This window comes from Desmodus rotundus, chromosome 4, assembly GCF_022682495.2.
Source record: "Desmodus rotundus isolate HL8 chromosome 4, HLdesRot8A.1, whole genome shotgun sequence".
NCBI lineage: Eukaryota > Metazoa > Chordata > Mammalia > Chiroptera > Phyllostomidae > Desmodus > Desmodus rotundus.
The window spans coordinates 34,361,505-34,378,177 of record NC_071390.1 but is presented as its reverse complement, the minus strand read 5'-3'; positions in this window follow the sequence as shown (position 1 = coordinate 34,378,177).

Here is a 16,673-nt window from a genome sequence, read left to right as displayed (position 1 = left end):
GGCGAGTACGATTGCCCCTGTGGTCCGAGGCAGGGGAGGCAACAGGAGCCTCTGTGGCCGGTGTTGTAGCTTTGCTGGGGGCTCTCTCTGGGCCCAGGTGCCCAGTCTCACCTATAGAGTGCCCAGGCCGTCCCTTGACCCCACTTAGGACACCTGTAGATTGCGGGAGCGATCCTCTGCCTAGATGGAGCTCCAATTCTGGGGTTCGGGGCGCGTGTCACTCGCCCATATTCCGGGTATCCTCTGGGCTCCTAGGCTGCAGTCCTCCTCAGTGCCAGGGTGGTCCTTTATTTCTATCGGTAAGTGGTCCCCTTATGAATGGAGAAAGAGAGGAGTATCCCAGGAGATGACTTATTCAGAGACTTGGGTAGCTCATTTCAGGGCAGGTCTGGGGCCAGGTATGTGCAGGGATCCTAGTTCCAGAAGCCTCCGCAGAGACAATGCCTCCCTTCCCCAGGGCAATGTCCCCCACTCCTGAGTCATCATCCCAAGTTCACAGGGTCACTGTGACTGTTCATAGAACTGGATGTGGGGAGCTTTGCTCGCAAATCTTGCATCTGCTGGGGATAAAAATAAGTCTAAGAAGACATGATCTGCTGGGGTGAAAAAGTGGTTCATCTGTCAAAGGGGAAGGGGAAGGGGAAGAGCCTTTTGCTCAATGGGATTTTATTGGGTTCGGTTTGCACGGGAATATAGGTAAAGCTCATCAATCATTGTCAGTCAGTAAGGATCAAATAATAGGTAACATACAAAGAACTCTGAGGATTTATTCTCAGTCAGGGTCAGTTAGCTAAAGGTCTATAAAACTTTGGGAAACAAACTCATTTCATGCTTGGACCCTTATGAGAAAACTGAGGGCATTCTTAGCAAAGCAGGTTTCACAGGGTTTTATGTATTTTTTCTTAGGCCTGATCGGCCCCCAGGGAACCACCCTTTCCAGCACAGGGCTGCACCTCCCTCTGTCATTGTTTCAGGCTTAAGTCAGGCAGGGGAAGTAAGGCAGCTAAGAGATTAGGAGACTTCTTGCAGAGACAGAATGAGGACTCAGTCTATGTCAAAGCTGAGGGGTGAGAGTCCATCCCCCCCTTTTTCTATAGCCCCCCAAGTCCTTCCCTGAGGGCCTCTTCCTGACCATGCCTGTCTTAGGTCATCCCTCCCTTGAGGAATCTTACCCATCATTGGCTAACTGGTCAGGCTCGGGGCCAAGCAGGGTAGAGTAAAGTGGACAGGGGCAGCACCCCTGCCAGGAATATAAGCTTTGTCTCCTTAATGGCTTATGGTCCCAAGGTCTCTCACTCAGCCTTAGCCATGGGGGTTACAGCTTCTGAAACCAGGCAGGGCGCTTTCCAACAACTGCATGCTTTCCCTACTGTCCAGAGGACCACACATTATTCTGGAGACCACATTTCCAAGCATGTCTCCCACCCACATAAAGGCAGAGTGCAAAAGGGTAGAACCAGGGACTGCCGGCCAAGATGGAGTATAGGGAACTGTTCCACACAGTGGAAATGTAGCCCAGCTCCCACTCGGAAAAGCCAGTGGGAACGAGGTCTGGCAGACAGGACCCACGCCCACGTACAGCTACTTCTGTGGGGAATCAGGCCTGCCCGGTACCTAGGTTGCTCTGAGACTTGCTTTCCCTGAAACTCCCTCACCCTGGATTGAGGCACCAAATGTTTACTGAGTATCTTTAACTTCCTAAAGTCTGTGCTAAACCAACCAAGTATGGAGTGTAACCAGTTCAACCACTTTCCCCCTGGAGCTGTAACATCCTTCTCTTTGATGTAATTAGCAGCATTCTGTCCTTGGTTGTGTGTAAAAGGTAATCACCTACAGTGAACATGGGCATAGTAAATGTGGACCATCCTCTATGTAAACTACCCAGAAAAGCAGTAAAAGCCTGTCCAGGCAGGGATAGGGCTTTCTCAGGGGCTCTCTCTGGCCCTCTAGCCCTCTCTCACTTAGAGAGTGGCCATGCCGTCCCTTTTTCCCCACAGGATTTTTGTAGTCCGTGTGAATTTGTCTATTGCTGCCACAGCACACAGATCCCACGGGCTGGGATCTGCATCAAGTTCACAGAAACCTGATGCCAAAACATACACAGGCCCTGGAGTCTAGAACCTGGACCCTGGAGTAGAGCCAGAACCAATAGCTGAATGCCAGACCTGCGCCCCAATCCTAAAACTGTCCCCACGACCCAGGACAGACTGTGTACACTGAATGCCAGTCACTGGACACCAGAGACTGACAGAGAACCCTGAACACCAGATTCCATCCATCAGACCCTAGAGCCAGAGCTACGTGTGGATCCCACACACCAACCCAGCATGCAAAGCCACACCTAAAGAGACTCCACATCCCAGACACACAGCCCAGGCCACAGACCCTGGAGACAGAACCTAGATCTGTAACCAAGACCCCACAGCCACACTCCAGAGTTGGAGCTGGATAATGGAGCCCAGTTGCCAGATGCCAGATGCAGGAGCAGAACCGAGTCCTCCCAATGTAAACAGAGCCAGCGGTCAATGAAGAACATTCCTAAGTCCGAGCAACTGGCCTCACAAATACTTTTCATGCCAGTGTAAACGTACAAGAGAAGAAAGTGACTCCCAGCACTACTAAATTGTGCCAAGCCATGCAGAAATAGACCAAAAAGGCTGACAGAGCAAAATGCAATATTAATGCTTACTCTTGCCAGGAGGTGTCCATGATCTGTCAGAGGCTGCACTTTCCAGAAGTTAGTGTCCCGGCCATGCTTGTCACACGGCCGGCTCACCAACACTGTGGGGTTTAAAACATTATTTTTACCATACCTTCTAAGTTCTAAGAGCTGGGATAACAATCAAATTAACATAATCTGATTAACGGGAGGTATTCAATGTCAAACACATGGGGAAGGGGAATTCATATTCAAATGAATACCAAACATAATGAGGTGATATTGGGTATATAGGGCATTTTGGTAAATGGAAGAACAGAGTCTTAGGTTTCAAAGGTGAAATGGGGGACATGCAGGTGATTTAGAAAAAAGGGCAGCATACCTGGCAGGTTGATTTCTGTTGGGCAACTCCCAGAACTTTAAGACACAAGGAGATGGTAAGAGGGTCAACAAGCTCTCGCTAGGAGTGTCACTGTCTGAAGCTGAGGTGATGGTGCTGAAGCTCTCTTCCTAAACCAAACTGTGGCAACTAAACCTCTTAGCAAGAAATAGGATGACAATCCTACGTAATTTCTCAGTCTTCCCTTTCTTAACAGCCATTTTAAAATCAACGTGTCAAGTGCAAAATGTTAGCCCTCTTCATTACCACCTTTGAAACTTTAAATAGAAGTTGTATACCCACAAGCTACATTTGTACATTGTTCCATATCTCACTGACATAATCATTCAGTTTTGAGAAAAAGTTACTTTACTTAAATTGTTAAATCTTCCTTAAGTAAATGGTGACATACATGTACTCCCTAAATTCACCTCATATTAAACACCTGACTGCTTGCTTACATGGTGGGGAAACAACCTTTCCTGTAACCTCAGGAATCTTTGGGCTGGCCTGATAATCCAACAGGTATGACACAGATTAGCAAATGAAAATGGCCAAATGTAAGACATACATGGGCGGGAGAACCACACTCACAGGAGTGAGTCAGAAACCCCATATGCAGAAGAGCATAAATGAGGCAGCAATGATGTGAGGGGCCGTGGTTATTTTCTATGATAAATATATCTCCTTACATATGTGGGAAAACATTTGTGATATAATAAAAGGTGTTGGAACACCTGAATGGGAAAAATATTGGGCCCCCTACATGACATCCTCCACCAAGATCAATGCTTTCATTGATTTTGATAGCCACTCATAACTAACATAAAACACTGAGAGCTATCTAAAACAAACCAAGAGATCTAAAGTGAAGGAATGGGAAAAATATACCACACGAACATTAAACAAATGAAAATTATATTACCTACAGTAGACTTGAAGACAAAAAAAGAAAAAAACACACTACTACAAATAAAGACGAGTACTTCATATCAGTAAGTTCAATTTACCAGATAGTTCCAACTGTATGCTCTTAATAACATAAACTCAAAATTATATAGAACAGAGCTACATGGAAAAATACACAAATTAATAATCATAATAGGAGATTTAATAAACCTCTATCATTCAGGTTCTTTTTCAGAACCAATACAGCCCACAAAAAAATAGTAAAAATATAAAAAAAATAACATGAGAAGCAAATTGCATTCAATGTGCATAAATACTTCACTACAGCCCAAAACTGCAAATACGGCCCAGATGCTTTCCAAGCACCCTGGGAACTTTTTTTTAAAACTGATCATATAGTGATATAAAGCAAGTTCCAACAAACTTCAAAGGACTGAAATTTATTTAGATATAAATATATATATATTTCTTGCTTTCACTACCATTAATCAAGAAATCGGTAACAACAGATAACTACAAAGTACTTATATTTATAAATTATGAAATAGACTTCTAAATAACCACCCCAAAATAAATCACAATTGGAGTTAGAAAATAATTTGCATGCAATGGTACTAAAAACACTTCTTACCAAGGCCAGATCACTCAGGTTCCAAAGATGATCACAGCTTCAAGATCAGTGGTTTTCACCTAAAGTTGACTTCCCCCCCAGGGGACATTTGGCACATTGTGTGGACACCTTTCAGACTGTCCTTAGGGTGGGGTTAAGGTGGGAGTTACTGGCATGCACTGAACAGAGGTAAGGACTGCTAATAAGCACCTACAATCAGAGAAAAATCTCCCAACAGAAAGAATTATCCATAGCCATGAGAAACCCTCCTCTATATGGAGCAGGATGAAGAGTCCATTAGAATACAAACAGCATGTGACTTAGCAACCTGGATCTGAAATCTCACCTCTCTCTGGACAGGCAGCCTGGAGGCTGAGAGCTAAAGAACAACAACAAAAAATAAATAACAATGCCAGCCATCTTGCAAAGACTGGGGAGGAATGTCCTTGGCTAAGAAGACACCCGCAAAAGATCAGAAGCCAAGGAAGATATGACACCTTGAGAGACTGCACCACACGTGATAACCACAGCACTGAGGCTCACTGTCTCTTTTCATTGCCCATAAATCACTCTTCAATAATTGTTTCTTAAAATAACTTAGAATCTATAATCTTACCCTTTTATTTTCCAGAATTCACCATCAAACGTTCTCCTCTTTGAAAATGTGGACATTTGCCATATTGCCAGTTCCTCAGATAACCTACAGGGGGCACAATTTTTACTTACAAAATACTTCTGATTTCTAGAACACCATTGCTCCAGGTCCTCAACTCATTTACAATGCGAAGGATCATGTTACTATTTTATTTAATTACTAATGAACTTATAAGTAACATATTTTACCTGTTCATGTCTTCATGTTTTATTCCAAGCTTTAACTATTTTTTCATATTTTATAAAACTAAAGTAACATAATTTTATTTTTGCATATCTTATTTACCTTGACAACTCATGAATATCAACTTAAAGTCATTATAAATAATAAAACTTAGTAAATTGTATAGTAAATAACACGCAGAAATAAATGTCTTTTATATATACAAAGAATAATTTGAAGATATAATCAAAGAAAAGAACCCATGGTGCACCCCGAAATCCGGTGTCAGTTCCAGATGATGTGCTCGTACAAAGTGGTCCCAAGGAACTGGTCACTTACATTGGGACCTGAGACTTGTACCTCAAAACAGTCTTTAAAAAAAAAAAAATCAACAGTCACTGATAACTCCACTATAATCAACCACTTTTCCTGCAGACCTGTACGAAGATGTTATTCCCAACAATTCCCACGAGATGGCAGCAGAGATATACATTTGGGACACATATTAGTGGCTTGACCAAATGGTTCCCACAATTTTTATGTATAAAATGATGGCAGTTTTATTTATTTTTTTAATCTCTTGGGTTAAAATTTATTTCAGATATATTTTCCTTTCTTCATTGTTTAAAGAAGCTGCAACAAACACAGCAAATTGCAAATGATTTTCAAGCACACTTGGAACTTCTAAAAACCTGAGTCTATTACACTATAAACCAAGTTCCAACAAATGGCACATAGAACAGTTTTATTGCTTCATTTTCACTAATCTGGAAACCAGTCACAAGGTAACTGGGCAGTCCTTACATATACACATTTTAAAATACACTTCTAAACACCATTGCCATCAATATTCATTGACATTCCACTAGAATCAACCACTTTTCTTGTTGACAGGCACTAAGGTGTTATTCCCAAAATGAACAAGAGATGGCAGTAGAGAACCATGCTTGGAACTTTTTTTTTTTTTACATTGACCATATTGTATATATGGAGCAAGTTTCAAAAACCAATATCAGATTCTTTGAGGTTCTGGCCAAGATGGGGCCGTAGGTAGAAACCCTTCACTTCCTCACACAACCAAAAGGAGGATGACAACCAATCCAAAATCAATAAACAACCAGAAGTGCCACAAAATCAGCCTGCATGGAACTCTGACAACCAAGGAATTAAAGAAACAGTCAACCAGACCAACCAGACTGGTGCACCGAGACAAAGAAATATGGCCCAAATGAAAGAACAGAGCAAAACCCCAGAAAGAGAGCTAAGAGATGAGCAGATAGCCAACATATCTGAAGGAGAGTTCAAAGCCCTGGTAATCAAAATGCTCACAGAACTGATTGAGCTTGGTTGCAAAATGAAAGAACAAATGAAGACTACCCAAAGTGAAATAAAGCAAAATATTCAGGGAACCAACAGTGACAGGAAGGAACCCAGGACTCAAATCAATGATTTGGAACAAAAGGAAGAAATAAACATCTAACTGGAACAGAATAAAGAAACAAGAATTCCAAAAAATGAAGAGAAACTTAGGAACCTCTGGGACAACTTTAAACGTTCCAATACCCAAATCACAGGGGTGCCAGCAGAAGAACAAGAGCAAGAAATTGAAAACTTATTTCAACAAAAAATGAAGAAAAACTTCTCAAATCTGGTGAAGGAAATAGACTTCCAGGAAGTCCAGGAAGCCCAGAGAGTACCAAAGAACGTGGACCCAAAGAAAAACACACCAAGGTACATCATAATTAAGTTACCCAAAATTAGTGATAAAGAGATAATCTTAAAAGCAGCAAGTAAAAAGAGAGACTTACCTACAAGGGAGTACCCATGAGGCTATTAGCTGATTTCTCAAAAGAAGCCTTACAGGTAAGAAGGGGCCGGAAAGAAGTATTTGAAGTCATAAAAGTCAAGGACCTCCATCCAAGATGACTCTATTCAGCAAAGCTTTCATTTAGAATGGAAGGGCAGATAAAGTGCTTCTCAGAAAAGGTCAAGTTCAAGAAGTTCATCATCACCAAGCCCTTCTTATATGAAATGTTAAAGGGATTTGTCTAAGAAAAAGAAGATAAAAAATAGGAACAGTAAAAATGACAACAAACTCATAGTTATTAACAACCACACCTAAAACAAAAACAAAAGCAAACTAAGCAAACAACTAGAACAGGAACAGAGCCACAGAAATGGAGATCACATGGAGGATTATCAACAGGGGAGTGGGAGGGGGAGAGAGGGGGGAAGGTACAGAGAATAAGTAGCATAAATGGTAGGTAGAAAATAGACAGGGGGAGGGTAAGAATAGTATAGGAAATGTAGAAGCCAAAGAACTTACACGTATGACCCATGGACATGAACTATAGGGGGGGAATGTGGGAAGGAGGGGGTGTGCAAGATGGAGTGGAGTGAAGGGGGAGAAATGGGAAAACTGTAATAGCATAATCAATAAATATATTTAAAAACAAACAAACAAAAAAGAAATTGAAGAAGATCAAAAACTATGAACAGTGAAATGACAACAAACAACTATCAACAACTGAACGGAAAAGAAAAGAAAAAACTGAGCAAACAATTAGAACAGGAACAAAATCAGAGAAATGGACTTCACATGGAGGGATTTCATTGGGGAGGTGGAAGGGAGGAATAGGTGGGCAAAGGTACAGGGAACAAGAAGCATAATTAGTAGGCATAAAATAGATGGGGAGGGATGAAAATGGTATAGGAAACAGAAAACTCAAAGAACTTATATGTACAACGCATGGACATGAACTAAGCGGGGGAGGAATGCTGAAGGGTAAGGGGTGCAGGGAGAAGGGAGGATAAAGGGGGAAAAATTGGGAAAACTATAATAGCAAAATCAATAAAAACTTAAAAAAATAAATATAGTAAGTAAATAATTTAAATAAATTTTAAAAAAACAAAATAACTGGACATGACTGATGGTAAAGATTCTGTGGACCAAAACTAAGAAAGAAGTCTTCACCCTTCAATGCACAGGCTAGAAACAGAAGCTGGAAATGCACAAGTTTTGCACCTGTACGAGGAACCTAAGATAGTAAACCAAGTCCAGGCAAAGTGGAGGAAACGAGCCCGTCGATCTGTCCTGAGGGGCACGTACATAAAATGAGAGTGCTTGTATTTTACTTTACTTTTGTTTACTTCTTGGTGGACAATTTCAAATACATTTGACCTCCATGTTATTTAGAGAACCTGCAATGGAAAAGCAAATTACAAACGATTTTCAAGCAAACTTGGCACTTGTAAAAACCTGCCTCTATTACGCTACAAAGCCAGTTCCAGGAAACGTCCCAGACAATATGCTTATTGCTCCCTTGGCCTATATCTGGAGACCAGTCAGAAAGTAACTGCACAATCCTGACATTTGGACGTCTTCAACTGAGCTTCTAAATTACACTACTATGAAAAGTCAAAGATATTCCCTGTGGAATCAACAGCTTTTCCTGCTAACCTGCACTAAGGTGTCATTCCCCAAAATGGCCACGAGATGGCAGAAGATACTGACACCGGCAACGCACATCGCACTACTTTGATTTTACCTGCGTAGAGAATTTTGAATAAATTTTATTTTCCCCTTGTTTAAAGAAGCTGCAACACACAAAGCAAATTACAAAACATTTTCAAACATACTTAGACCTAGTAAACACCTGACTATCATGTTAAAAGCCAGTTCCAACAAATGTCACATAACACAGGTTCAGTGCTCCCTTTGCCCTTAATATAGAAGCCAATCAGAAAGTATCCTGACAATCCTCAATTTAGATGTTTTGAAATGCACTTGTAATTAATATTGCTGTCAAAAGTCATTGATATTCCGCTGGAATCAACCAATTCTCCTGGGGACCTGCACTAAGGTGTCATTTCCCAAAACGGCCACGAGAAGGCAGCAGAGATGCACATTTGGAACACCGTGTGCTTTGCTCTTTGGGGAAGGGTTCCTTTGGTTTTTACCAGGAGTTGCAATGACGGGCACATTTTTCATTTTCCCCCAACAACGTGACTGAACAACGGTTTCACCGTTTTCTTCGACCAACCTCTGCCATCTTTCAGGCAATTTCACCATTCCGTCTTCCCAAAATATTGTTATCTGTTGGAACAGAGAACTCTTCCAGGTGCCTTCTGCAGTCTTCCAGGGAATGGAAACTTCTCTCCATTAAGAGAAATTCAGAAAGACCGAACTAAACAGCCATGCAAAGTTGCGAGGCCTGCTGAGTACTGAGGACAAGTCACGACTGTGCGGCCAGGCTGGGAACACTTTGGCCTGGTCACCAAAGGGAAACATACACTCTCACCTTATCCAGAAGCTTCCATGTCCTCTGCTGACAAACTGAGGTGGTGCTTTCAGTTGGTCTACTCGGGAGCCCTACCTGCTGCAAGTAACCCACTGGTTTTCCGCAAGCATATTCCACTAAAGTACTCCCTCCCGAACCCACCACATCCACACTGGATGAAGATGCTCCTTTTCTTTTTAAAATATCCTCTTTTTATTTTTTTTTTAAGATTGTATTTATTTGTTTTTAGAGGGAGGGGTAGGGAGGGAGAGAGAGAGAAACAACAATGAGTCATTGCCTCTTGTGCACCCCCTACTGGGGACCTGGCCTGAATCGAACCTGACTGGGATGTGTCCTGACTGGGAATCGAACCTGAAAACCCTTTGGCTTGCAGGCGGGCACTCAATCCACTGAGCCACACCAGCCAAGGCTGAAGATCCTCCTTTGGAGGGGCTGGTGGTGGTTCCCTTCATATGCCCATGATCTCTCCCATTCCACATTATTGTAAAATATCAACAGTTCTTCCTCCTCCTCACTATTTGTCTTGGAAATGAAACATTTTCCTTGTGTTTGATCAGAGAATCTCATGTGGAAATGTGGTCAAGAAGGGTTTAATCCCACCTCCACCCACCCCATTTAACTTCTGTGAAACCCAGACTTAAAACAGACTAATGTAACTGTGCTGGTACAAATGATTTTCCATGCATGATTTGGATACTTTGAGCACGTCACCTGAATTCCATGTGCCATAACGTGGTCTGTCCGCAGTTCATGTATGCCCTGGATGGCTCTCCACTGCAAGCGGTCTACCTACCCATGCAGCCACTGCACCTGAGAAATCTCCAGCATCAGACTTCCCAATCCACTTCAGACATGTCCCATCAGTCACAGCATCTTCTCCATAAATCTTTTCTTGCCTTACAGTTGCACTTGTATCTTTCTTGAAATGACCAGCCTAAGTGGCCAAATATGTTGCTTCTGTTCACCCGTGTTCACTGTGAAAAGGGGCACACACATATTCACCAGTTGTGATGAGTTTTATCACATGCTGATATAATAGCTGTCAGAATGCCGTCTAATAAAACAGTTTTGAATGATGTTAAGGGCAGGTATGGGTGACCGGAGACAGGTGAAGGGGTGGGGGTGTGGGAGTGGGGTTGCTGGCTGAACTAACTTGTGGCTGAACTGACTTTTTAGCCAGACTTATTGGCCAAAGGGACTTTTTCGCCAAACAGGCTTTTTGGCCAAACAGATCTTTTGGCCAATCCAATCTAAGGCAAGGTTCAACCAGCATTGCTGCCTCAAAATCGTATACAGTACATTGTTTGCTCCCATAGCATTTAACCTAGTATGCACAGAGAATAGATGAATAGACAGTTCTGTTGTTCAGGACTTCTGAAAGAGACTCCTACAGAAGCTCCAAAATGAACCACCATATGAATTACATGATAACTTGACCCGAATGACGCTAAAGATGCTAGTTACCAATTCTTGATAAAGAATTTTTCACCCCTCAATGTACAGGTCAGAAGCAGAAACTGGAAATGTGCAAGGTTTGCACATGTAGGAACAACCGAAAATGGAAAAGGAAGTCCAAGGCAAAGTTGAGGAAACAAGAGTACATACACCGATTGCGCTGATATTTTACTTTGCTTTTTTTTTCTGCACCTCTTGGTGCAGAGTTCTGTATAAATTCTACTCCACGTTGTTTAAGGAAGCTGCAACAAAGCAAAGACAAACGAATTTCGAGCACACCTTCAACTTGTCAAAGACTGACGCTACTACGCTACAGAGTCAGTTCTGAGAAATGTCACATAAAACGCATTAATCGCTCCCTTTGCCCTTAACCTGAAAACCAGCCACAAGGTAACTGGACATCCCTGAAATTTAGATGTTTTCGAATGCACTTGTAAATGCCACTGCCACTCAAAGTCATTGATATTCCACTGGAATCAATCACTTTTCCTGCTGACCTGCACTGAGGTGTCATTCCCCAAAATGACCACGAGGGGCAGCAGAGACCAACAGTTGGAACACACACTCTACTATTGGCTTCACACAAAAGTTCCTTCGCTTTTTAAACGAATGAGGACCCTAAAGTAGTAAACGCACTCTAAGCAAAATTGAGTAAATGAGCCCATAAACACGTCTGGAGGGGCATATAGATAAAATGAAAGTGCTTGTATTTTACTTCACTTTTTTTTTTTACATATTGGTAGAGAACTTTAAATAAATTTTACCTCCTCGTTGTTTACAGATTCTGCATCAGACAAAGCAAATTACAAGTGATTTTCAAGCACACCTGGAACTTGTAGAAACCTGACTGTATCACGCTACACAGTCAGATCCAAGAAATGGCACATAAAACACGCTTATTGCTCCCTTGGCCATTAATCTGGAACCTAGTGACAAGGTAACTGGACATCCCTGACACTTAGACGTTTTCAAATGCACTCCTGAATAACCCTGCCATCAAAACTCATTTATCTTCCACGGAATCAACCACTTATCCTGCTGACCTGAACTGAGGTGTCATTTCTTAGAAAGACCACGAGGTGGCAGCAGAGACACACAGTTGGAGCACTACTATTTGCTTGGCCAAAAGGTCCAACCAGTTTTATTGTGAAGACGCAAAGGAAGAGACGTTTTTCGGTTTCACCAATAACTGTATTGAACAATGTATTCACCGTTTTGTTCCACTGCTTTCTGCAATCTTTCAGGCATCTTCATAATTCCATCCTCCCAAAAGTTTTTATCGTTTGGCCAAGCCAATATAAAGCCAGTTTCAACAAGCATCGCAGCATTGAAATTATATACAATGTTTCTTAAGTGTTCTCATTGCACTTCAGCCAGAATTCACTTTCCAGAAATGGGACTCTGGAAAGTCCTTATATTTGGTAGTTATGTAATACACTCATAAACAACCTCAAAAATAAAACACAATTTCAATTACAAAGTAATTGAAAATGAGTGGTGATAAAGATATTACATACCAAAACTTATGAAAAACATCTTCACCCTTAAATGCACATTATCAGAAATAAAGACTGAAAATTGCAATTTTCGTACCCATATTAGGAACCTAAAATAGTAAATTAAATCCAGAGAAAGTAGACAAAAACATGCACATCGACATATCTGCAAGTGTATATACATAAAATGATAGTGAAATCGTAAAAGACACAGGCGTTCGGGCTGCCTGTCACTACCAAACACTATCAGCAGCAACAGGGATTGAATCTTTATGGCGTTTTATTCAGATGGCTGGCGGTCCGAGAACATGGCAGGTTCATACCCTAACAGACCATCTTAAATTCCATTTTTAAATGGCCCTTTTTATAAGGAGAACAAAGTGTAGGTAAGGGGAATTCCCTTAGAATTCAGGGAAAAGTTCATTGGATTAAAAGCAAACAAGTTCAGCATTCTCCCCCTGGGCGGTGGTGGGCTTTAGCTGTGTCCTGGGCGGTGGGCATCTCACCCTGGAGCACAGGGGCTCAGACACCACCTGGAACTGGGTGCAGCCTCCTGAGGCACACAGGTGGAGCTGCTTGTGGTCTCCTGGAGTCAGGGTGGGTCCCACCTTCAGTTCCTGGAACAAAGCTTTTACAGGCATTGATTACTAAGCTTACTAGCTATTACCTAAACTGAAATTTTCCAACTCTTAAGTCCCCTGTCAAAGAGCACGTGAACTGCATGTGAACGACACGTGGACAAAGCATGGACAGCATGTGATCAGCATGTGAATGGGGCATGGACGGCACGTGATCAGCGTGTGAATGGCACAAGATCAGCGCATGGACGGCATGTGAACACTGCGTGAATGCGGCTTGAAGAGGGGGTGGTGAATGTGGCGTGAACACGGTGCTCCCTGCCCTCTCACTGGCGATCCTCACTGTCCCTCTGGGGGGTTCTCGTTCCATGTGGAGGTTTATTGCCTCCACAGGGATTTATTGCCAGGTATAGATGTCCACATGCCATTGCCGGGGCATTTAAATTTTTTCCTGTTTGCTGCTTTTCTAAAGAAATCTGCTTGATTTTTGTAAATTGGCCTTGAACCCAGTGGCTTGGGTAAAAATCACGTGTTAGTCGGGCAGTTTGTGGATGTTTCTGGATCTTCTCTACAGATGCCCCTGTCATCTGTCCCTCTCCGACCCTCCCTCCACTTTAAGTTTCTGGCCGTGTGGCTTGCCGGCCGAACACTCCTGTGTGTCCCTGAGAGGCACAGTGTCGGTGGGCACCCTGGGTCCACTCCATGGCACCACCCACATGGCACCCCGGCACCTCTGGCCAAACCGGGAGACGTTTTGCAGGCAGCTGTGTATGTGGCACTGTTTTCCCTTCCTAATGGGGCGTCTCACTTCCTTCTGGTTAATCCCTTCTAATCATTATGCATTGCTGGGTAGATATTTCTGTGGCCCTGTAGTGATGGAGGTGCTCACTCAGCCCTCACTTTGTCTCATCTGTGAGCTCCTCCTCGCTGGGGGTGCTGGGCTGTAACTGGCTGACTTGGCCCGGCCCTGCTCTTCACCTCTACCAGTGAGACAAAATAGGGGCCGAAGATGAACCCTCCCAAGAAGCATCCAGGCCCCAGAGACCCAGGAATGAGGATGACTGGCACCATGAGCTGCCACCCATCAGGAAACTGGTTGTTGGAGAAAAGCTGCCCCGGAGGGAGGCACACAGTGGGGGTGGGGGTAGGGGATGATAGGGCAGGGAACGTCTGAGAAGGCTCTGAGGCCCACGTGTGTTCTAATCGCTGTGGCACGGCGGCGGGTACCTGCTATGCCACATAAACAAGGTCATTCTGCTGTGAGGTGCAAATATCACTCCAGAATCTTACCTGGACTCAGGTGAAAATGTCATTCTGAGAACCACGGAAACGCAAACATGCCCCCTCCTGGCCAACATGAGCTTCTGTTGCCCCTTTACTACATTCAGCTTTGCCTCGTTCCATTTCTCTCTCCTCTTGGGTTAACTGTATTCAGACAACTCAGTTAGAGAATGATCTCTGCTTCTTAACAGGATCCTATGCAGCATAGGTGTCTTTTTCTTAAAACTCCCTCCCAAATCACCTAACACATGGCCGAATCTCATACAAATCCTCCTGACAACCTGTTCCTGAGAGGTTGTATGGTTCACCATTGTATGCGATATCCCTGTATATAATAAGTGTGGAATTTAAATAAACTAAAAGGAAGCAAATCAACTTTATTTGATGTCAGGCACGTTTGTGGTGGTTTTTGCCTGGAGGACCCTGGCATTTCCCATTTACTGTCATTGTCTCACTCACAGTATCTCTGTGGGAAAGAGAAGGGGGTTCAAAATCTTATTTTATAGGTGTAAAAACTGAGGCCTAGTCAAAATATGTGGTTTGTCTAAATTCACAGTTATGAGCCCAAACCAAGCCTTCTTATTCTAAATCTGCCTCCCAAAAGGGCCACCCAGAAATACTGCTTTCCAAGAAGACTCCTACACAGTCATCCTGGGGGTAATGCAGGCCCAGCAGGGGGGACTGTGTGCCATGCACTCTGAGTGTGGGCCAGGAAGGGCATAGCACAGCACAGCCAAGGCAGTGGAACCCCGCTTCACAGATGAGCAAATTGAACTGAAGGAGATGGGACTTGGCCAAGGTCACAGAGCTGGGAAGTGGCAGAGGTGGGACTCTACCCTCAGAAAGAAGAAAGGGGCAGCCAGTCCTCCTCCAGGTCAGATAGGAAGTGTCTCTGAAGCCTCTTGAGATGAAGTGGATGCCAGAGTGGAGGGGATTCTGGGAAGGATGGGAAGGGCCTTGAAAGTTCCAGAACAAATGTATGCAGTGGCCTGATCTCTGAGGTAGAGGGCAGAGTGGGTGGGCGACCGGGAGCTGATGCAAGTGGAGAGGGGTATCTCCTCAACAGGAAAGGCCTGCAGGAGACTCTGGAGAACAGAAGGGCCTTGGAGCTAGGGAGTGAGTACCAGGAGTACTGGCTCGCCTCCTCCCAGCCCAGTTCCAGGAAATGCTGGGGTCTGTAGGGCAGCTTCCTGAACTCTGGACTCAGTGTTCAATAAAGACAAACACCGTCATCAAAGCCAGGACTGGCGATGTGACCTGCATCCAGTGACCCTATTTCACCCGCTGCCACCTTGGAACAGGAGCCGTGGGAAGGTTAGGCTGCTAAAGAGTACGGAAGAGAGATGAACATGTTGTCCACAGATGTTCTAGACACTGGACCCCTGGTCTCTGCCATTTGCTTTAGGAATGTGGTTCTACCATCCTGGACATTTTTCAGGTACAGGGGATGGGGCAGCAGGAAGTAAGGAAACCAGGCCCTTCACAAGCGACGGACAGTTCAGTTGGAAGGGATCTAGAAGGGACTCTCATCCACCCACATTCCTTCTGTTGTTTGGAGGGCTCTCTGCCAGGCCCACCACATGGCGCTGCAACTTCTGTATGACGCTTCCATGATGGGCTCCCTCACCACCCCAGGCTGACATTTTATGACAGTTCTACGAGAAATGTTATTTAGAATTAACTTCCCTGTGCCTCATACAGTTAACTCTCCATTCTGCCTAGATCGTGTCTCCTGGCTGCCATCGCAAGGCTCACGCCCTTTACCCACAAGACACTCATTTTCCCTGTCGCAATTGTTACTTGGCTTTTACTTCCTATCTCGGTTAAATGGTGCCTAGATATTCCAGTCAGAAAACTTGTGAGTGCACAAAAATTCCTTCTTTTGTTTACCATTTGTATCCAACCAACTGCGAAGTTCCCTCAAGTGGACCTCGCACGTGTTCTTAAATGTGTCCACCTTCTTGACCCACTACCAGCAGCCTAATTCTGGCCACCATCACCTGCCGCTTAAGTGACAGTAAGTACCTCTGTGCAGGTCTGATTTTTTTTTCCCTACCTGTTCCCCTCCAATCCTTCTCCATGCTGTGGTCAGAACAAGCTTTGAACATTAAAATCTGAGCATCTCTCCTCCACTGAAATTCCTCTAGTGGTCCTTTAAAAGAGACCCAAAGTCTAAAAGCTGTAATCC